The sequence below is a fragment of the Apteryx rowi genome, unplaced genomic scaffold, assembly GCF_003343035.1.
Source record: "Apteryx rowi isolate R43461 unplaced genomic scaffold, aptRow1 scaffold_122, whole genome shotgun sequence".
Classification (NCBI taxonomy): Eukaryota; Metazoa; Chordata; class Aves; order Apterygiformes; family Apterygidae; genus Apteryx; species Apteryx rowi.
In genome coordinates, this window is record NW_020447442.1 from 1790820 (window position 1) to 1797591 (window position 6772).

At 47.8% G+C, this 6772-nt stretch overlaps 1 protein-coding gene across 2 annotated transcripts in view; it reads right to left on the minus strand.

Moving 5' to 3' along the window:
• Positions 1-6709, minus strand: part of TP53I11 (tumor protein p53 inducible protein 11) — a 30081-nt gene extending 23372 nt beyond the window's left edge. Inside the window, exon 1 of one of the 2 annotated variants that reach the window (XM_026091768.1) lies at positions 6495-6709. The gene's annotated coding sequence lies outside the window, so the exon portion shown is untranslated. The remainder of the gene's footprint in view (positions 1-6494) is intronic. The other variant, XM_026091757.1, reaches the window with a different exon arrangement.
• Between the last annotated feature and the right edge of the window lie 63 nt (positions 6710-6772).

Below are 6772 nucleotides of genomic sequence, written 5' to 3' on the forward strand. Positions count from 1 at the left end.
CCCCACTAAAAGACAACCCAACCACAAACACACACACACAAAAGACAACAACCTGCAAGGAAAAGAGTTTCTTCTCTGTTGGGCACGAAGAAGCAGTGTCCTAAGCAAACCTGCTCTTTTTAGTTATAGCCATAGAAGATGCCGGAGGAGCCAAGGCAAGATTTCTCTTTTTACAGCAGGGAGGACACAAAGGGGTGGATGCCTCAACCCTAGATCCAGTTCTCCTGAACCCAGAGTCTGGCATCAATAACCTTGGTGACAGGGCATACGCGAGAGAGGCCTTAGGAAAGAAAGGACAGAGGTACTACTGATTAGTCCTTTTCCCTGCCAAATTACAATTCCAGTCCCTACCTTTGCTCAACTCCACCATCCAGGGACAAGGAGACAACAGGAAACCCAACTACTAGTTGCACCAGCAGCAACACATCAGGCTCTCAAGTAACCACAAAAATTGCAGAGTTGCCAGATGTCTCTTCTCTGTTATCAAGGGTTATTTAAAGTACCCTCCCTTGTTTCCTTAAGTCTCAGACACTCTGCTACAACAAGTTCCAATAATACCAGCACAAATAAGATCAGCAGTGTGTGTATATATGTATATGTAAGAAAGCAATCATATAGCACAGCCTCCTGCTTAGAATTGCTCAGGACACAGCAGTGGAAGCTTTTAGTCAAGACTTTTCTCATTATCGTCCCTGTAATTTCATTTAAATGCAGCAGCAGCTCTGGGAATAACAGGCTAGTCTCTTTTCCCCTTAGTTCTTTGCACGTGTCAATGAAAGGCACTTTGTTTGCACAATAATGTGGATCAGGGAATAAACTGCCTGCAGCAGATGAGCTCAACTGCTTTATCATTTCTTCATACATCAACCCTCAAAACATCCCACTTGTCCAGGGATTTAAACAGGGGATGTCGACAGGACTCACGGAAGGGACTTGTTGAACATGTGCTGCACAGCATCCGTTTTCTACCAGCAGATGATGTAAGAACACATTCACACGCTGCGCTGAGCAAATGGTTGCACTGGCAGGGTGAAGGGGGGGGGGAGGGTGGGCAATGCATTACAGGTGTCTGCTATTCAGAAGCAAACCAGACCTGACTCCACATTCAGCTCTGGTATTAAAGGCAGATGAATTTCATTTCCACTTAACATGAAAATGACCTGGGATTGCACACACAGATGGCCTAGATTTTTCAATCCTGTTAGATGGAGCTTGACTTCTGGCAGATTTCCACTACTGCTTTCTACCAAAGAAAGTCTGGGTGCTCTGTATTGCTATTAAGCTGCTTCTACAGTAACTTTTTTTCCCCCAGGTCACAAAATACTAGCTCTGCTTTCAGATGGCAAATGACCGGTTGTGAAAAACCAACATCATCTTGCTTCTCTGGACTCAGTATTCTGGCTTTCCAGTTTCATTCTCCTCTTTGCAGGAGGCAACTTATGTTTTTATCTCCCTGGTATACACTGTTTACCCTGAATGAAGTGTCATACAGCCAGCATTATATGTCCAATAAAAAGGATTCGGGGGACTTAAAATCATGGACTTTTAAAATAACTTGTTTCCCATGAGAATACTCTGCTTCCTTTATTGCTAGTGGTACAGACTGACATTTCCATGTCACAATCTCTCCTTAAGACTTCATATAGCAAGACAGAGTGCCTGAATTCAGACTCTGCCCAAGCTTGTCTGATAAAACTGCCTCCCATACATACCCCACAGCTTTGCAGTGATATACAGAACAGTTAGGCTATTTCCCAGATGGACCTTATGTCATGCATGGCAAGGCAGTGAGAGATGGCCAGGAATGTTGAATTAAAGACATCTTCTTGGCCATAACAAACATAGGCTAGAAAGCACAGTGTGCTCTAGCCTGTGCTCTCTGGCCAACGTGAACTCTGACCTTGGGAAAGCTGCCTGCTGTCTCTGTCACAGCAGTTTAACATCTACAGCAGAATCAGGTGCAAGCCCAGGAAGAGACTGCAATGTCTAAGCGGGGCTGCATGGACATGGGGGCTCAGTCGTGCAATTCCTGAATTAACACTCATCACCTGGAAAAGCCTCTCAAGTCTTTCCATGGCCACAAATAACTGAAGACCAGCAGTTTGTATTTCACTCATAAAATGGCACAACTACAAAAGAGCACTTCTGCTGCCATCATGGGTTACTGAATGAATTTGTACTCAGACAAAAACATTAGCTGAGTCACCCACAGAGTTTCCTGAAGATTTGTGGGTTTTCTCTGTAGGTCTCTTGTTCGGCTGCTGACACAGCCTCAGACTGTTTACTTTCTCAGCCCAGGCAGGATACAGCTAAAATCGACAGGGCTGCAAGCCTTTGTGTATTGCTCCCACTGCACCTGCTTTCCTCCAGCAGCTCTGGGCCAGCAGTTTAAGTGCTGCCTGATTTTAATAAGAAAAGGAAGTCTTTCTCTCCTGTGGCAGCAGCAGGCAGCTGCAAGGGAGACTAGCGCTAATCTCCCTAGGAGGCACAGAATCCCTTCAAACAAATAATTAGGTTCCCGATGGCCAGCGTAATCTGACACTCCTGCGTGCGCATCTCCAGCTACACAAACTCATATTGCTAATATCGGTCCCCAGGAGACCGCACTACTGAATCACTGCTTGATTCATTTCTAACCACTTTTCTCACCATGCTTTCCTCTGCACCTTTGACTTAAAGGAGCTTAAATCAAATCCCTGACAATAACTTCTAGGAAGCCCAGGAGGAGTATAGCTAGCTACCAGACTTTCTGCTCAACCTTCTGATTTTGGCCCATGAAGTTCAGAAAACGAACATATGGATTGCCACAGTCAGTGTCAGAAAGTGCCTCTCACCTTCTAGCAATAAACCCTGCTAGAATCATTCCGATCATTTTCCAGTTTTGGCAACAGATCTCTCCTCCCCTGCAACCCCAGCGACTGTCAGTACAAGTACAGTCTTCTTACAGGCTCAGCTTGTGGCTTTGGACAAATCACCTTCCCTTTAAGTCCCTGGTTCCCCCCTGTAAAATGAGCTGGCTAAAGCACAGTAAGCAGGTCCCACTGGGGTCTGGTACGGATGAGTTAGGTATAGCCTATGCAAAGATTTCCCCATCAGAAACAATGCACAAGTGTGCTAAATGTATTCTTATTTTGCATATAGAGGGATAAAAAGACATTTATGGATTTCTCCAACTGGAACACACATTTCACAGGATGAGGGTAAGATGTGTATTCACACTGTGAAACCAGAAAGGAAAGTTCGCCACAAGGGTTTAATCAGAAACCTGGGAACCAGGGCTTTCTGACTAGCACCGATTCTTGCCAGTTGTTGGCAGATCTTCCAGCAAGACCCTGCATATCTCTAAGCCTCATTTTCTCATCTATGATCTGAGGATAGCCACACTCACTATCACCGCAGATGGCCAGTGGAAGACACTGAAATGCAATGCGAAGTGAAACCCCTGCAGATGACAAAGAGCTTCACAAACAAAAGAAACTGAAGAAGGCCAAAGAATCATTTATCATTTCCCTTCATGTCTGAACTATAAAATCAATCTCTAGTTATAGTTGGATTTGTCTTTGTGAACATCTGTTAGCATCTTGAGCAAGAACTCTTCAAATGCTGAGAGAACTCTCCCTGGCCTGCAATCTATAGAACAGAATCAGAAATATATTTTCCAAGAGAAGCCAGGAAGTCACATGAACTGGGAACACCTGGTCATCTCCTAAGTGCTGTTTTCATTGCTCTGGAGCAAGTCCCAATGTGTTTGGAGGCCTGCATTGGGTCTTTTCCTCCCAATAATTGTTTTTACATTTCTATGTTGAAAAAAAAACCACCCAACAACAAAAAAAAACAAACACAGAAGGTCTTCTTTCTATAAATAATGCCCCAATAGTGCCAAAGTCACCAAGCCCTTCCTCTTGGCACAAGGCCAAAATTGAAACATAAGCAATCTCAACATCTTTCTGGTGCACATGTGCATTTTTCTGTGTCAGGGGAACACTTGAAACCAAAAATTTAACAGTAGGAAGATATACACCCCCACTTCATAGTCTCATTGGTCTCTTCTCTCTTTTGCCATCTCAGAACAGACTCTGTTCCCCCTCATTCAATTTGCAGCCTTCTGTAGAGCCCCGTGCTCACAGCCCCATCCCACCTGCAGCAGAGGGAAATATTTCTTGTATTGTGCTAGTGTTTAGCAGTTCTAATCAGATTTGGGTACTACTTGGAAGAAGGACATCAAACGGTCATATAGCAAGGAACAGATCACTATCCAAACAAAGTAATGTGTGCAACAACCACCACATGGACCAATCTTTCCCAAACCCATCCCCTACTGTTAATAGTTTGACCTTCAGAGAGCTGCAGGACAAGCAAACACAGGCTGAAGCGGTACTCTGGCACATTTTAGCACTCGATGCTCATTGAAAACAACAGAAAGCCATTTTCCTTTGGATCTGATCCTATCCTCCAGGAGCTCCCAGTGGCAAGAAAATCTCAGGGCAAGGCATTTCTATGGTGTATTCTCCCATGGATCAATGTCCACCCCAAGCCCCTCTGGGTGGAATCCTCTAGAGATGGGTCAAACATACTCTTCTGACCACTTCTCTCAACACTAAGTCCTCTCTACTGGCCAGCAAGCAGAAGGGATAAATTCCCCTTTAGACTATAAGGCAGAAGTCATCTCTTCAGCCTCCTGGTTGGGACAAACAGCTTATCCGGAGAAGAGCTCCCTTTACCTTGCCCCAAACAGCCACAGAAAGAATCGAAACACAAGGACACATTCGAAAGCGAGCAAACCCCTTCTTCCCGATTGTGATCAGTACCCCGTCTCTCTGCGCCAAGAACGGCAGGATAAAGCGGGTTCACAGTGTCCTTCACAAACTGCTGTGCTCGCACAAGGTGTATGTATGCATCCGAGCTGAGAAATGGTTATGGCTGGTAGAGGTGCCTTCATGCTGAGTCTTAGGATTTTGTTTACTTTTGTTTTTTTTACCAAGACCTTTCTAAGAAAGCTTCCTCCCAGGGAAGAGAAACTTCCCTGCATAAAGGATAACTACTATTTATGTATTTAAAAAACACTTTCCTTTCCCATGTGTCCTGAACATCATTACACAGCAGTCTCTGCTTTAGTGCGGTTAGAGTTACTGAGCAAGTTATTTATGACAAAGTCCAGAATAGCTAGTGCTCTTGTATACTCTGTAGTTTCTCATGGCTTAACTGTACTGGTGGTAGCCCTAAAGTCAACAAGGCTTTGGTCACTTTGGGCATTTTTACCTAACAGCCTCTGCAGACAGAGCATATGGATTAAATGGCAACCACTCGCAGCTCTGGCTTTGCTGGCCCTGTCTCTCGGGCAGCTCCACGAGGAGCAGAGACATTTGCCAGGTAAAAGGAAGAGCCTGGGTGGACTCAAACTCCAGGCAGCTCTAGGGCAGGGCAGTGAAGGAGCAGGTAAAAAATAAAGGTGCTGTTTCTTTCTCAGCCTAGTTTGCTCAAAGTCGTACTGATCTGGAAAGCTTAACAGCTGCTGGTCAGCAGTGTTTCTGCTCCGGCTTAGCAGGGCCAGTCAGTTCCTGCAAGTGACACGTCAGACATTTGGGTGTTTGGGGCCACATGAATGCCCACAGCGGGCTGTAAACCATCTGAGTGCTTATGCCTCTGACCTCATCTTCCTTCTCGTATCACAGCAGGAACTCTGTCCCATCTCCTTTCCACGGCGCACTCTGTAACCCAGTCCCGTCCCCTCCGTTCCTATGCCAAGCCCTGCTCCAAGCCCTCACCAGGGGCTGATCTCCCAGGCGCTGCCGCACCCTCCTTTGCAGTGACTCCCCGTCACCCACTGGGCTCCCCTCCACCACAACAGGAACGCCAACATCCAAACGGGGCGCACCCGCTCACCACTCCACCCGCCAGCCGTTCCCCCGCATCCCAACTCCACGCGTCCAGCTCAGCCATCTAACCCCAACCTCCCAGGGCCGCGCAGGGCTCAGCACACATCCCCTCCCCATTTGGGCACCTGAAGCACCCACTGTGGTCCTCCTGTGAATCTCCTTCAGCAAATGGAAAAGGACGGATACTTTCAAGGAACAAGTTAAACGGGATCCAAGCTTCTAAGCAGAGCAAGAGCCAAAAAAAAAAAAAAAAATCTGTTGCCAGAAAGCTTCCCACCAAGGGATCCACAAGCACTTGAGCCCACACCTAGCCTTGCTGAGTAGCTGCAGCCACTGTGCCCCTAGTAAAGCTCTGCCTGTACCTTCACGGTAACCCACTGCTCTTATTGGGATCTGGTGCTTCACCAGCTCTTTCTCCATCCCTCACACCTAGATGCTGCTGAAGACGCTCCCAGTGCTTCAGTTCAGGGACCAGCAGGACACAGAGGGTCCCACCCTACCTGCACTCTCACAACACAAAAGTCACTCCTTCCTCCTGCTATATCCCCTGCCTGCTTGCTACCCCATCCTCCCAACACTTGCCTGGGGACGGTCTCAGCCTGCAGGGCAGGGACTTACCTGAGCTTTCGCAGCACCACGGCCGCCAGCGATGCCTCCGCCAGGTGCCAAATCCCCCCAGCCGGGGGCAGGAAGGATCCTGCAGAGGACACACTGCCCCTGACGACGCCTGACCCCGCCGGGCCCCTTTGAGCCCCGAGGGCTCGGCGAGGCACAGATCCTAAACTTGCCCCCACCCGAAGGGAGGCCAGCAGACCCCGAGCAGCGGCGCTCGGCGGCAGAGCACCGTCGCGGGGCCGCCCCTTGCCCAGCTCCCCCTTCCGAGGCGCTGCCTCCCG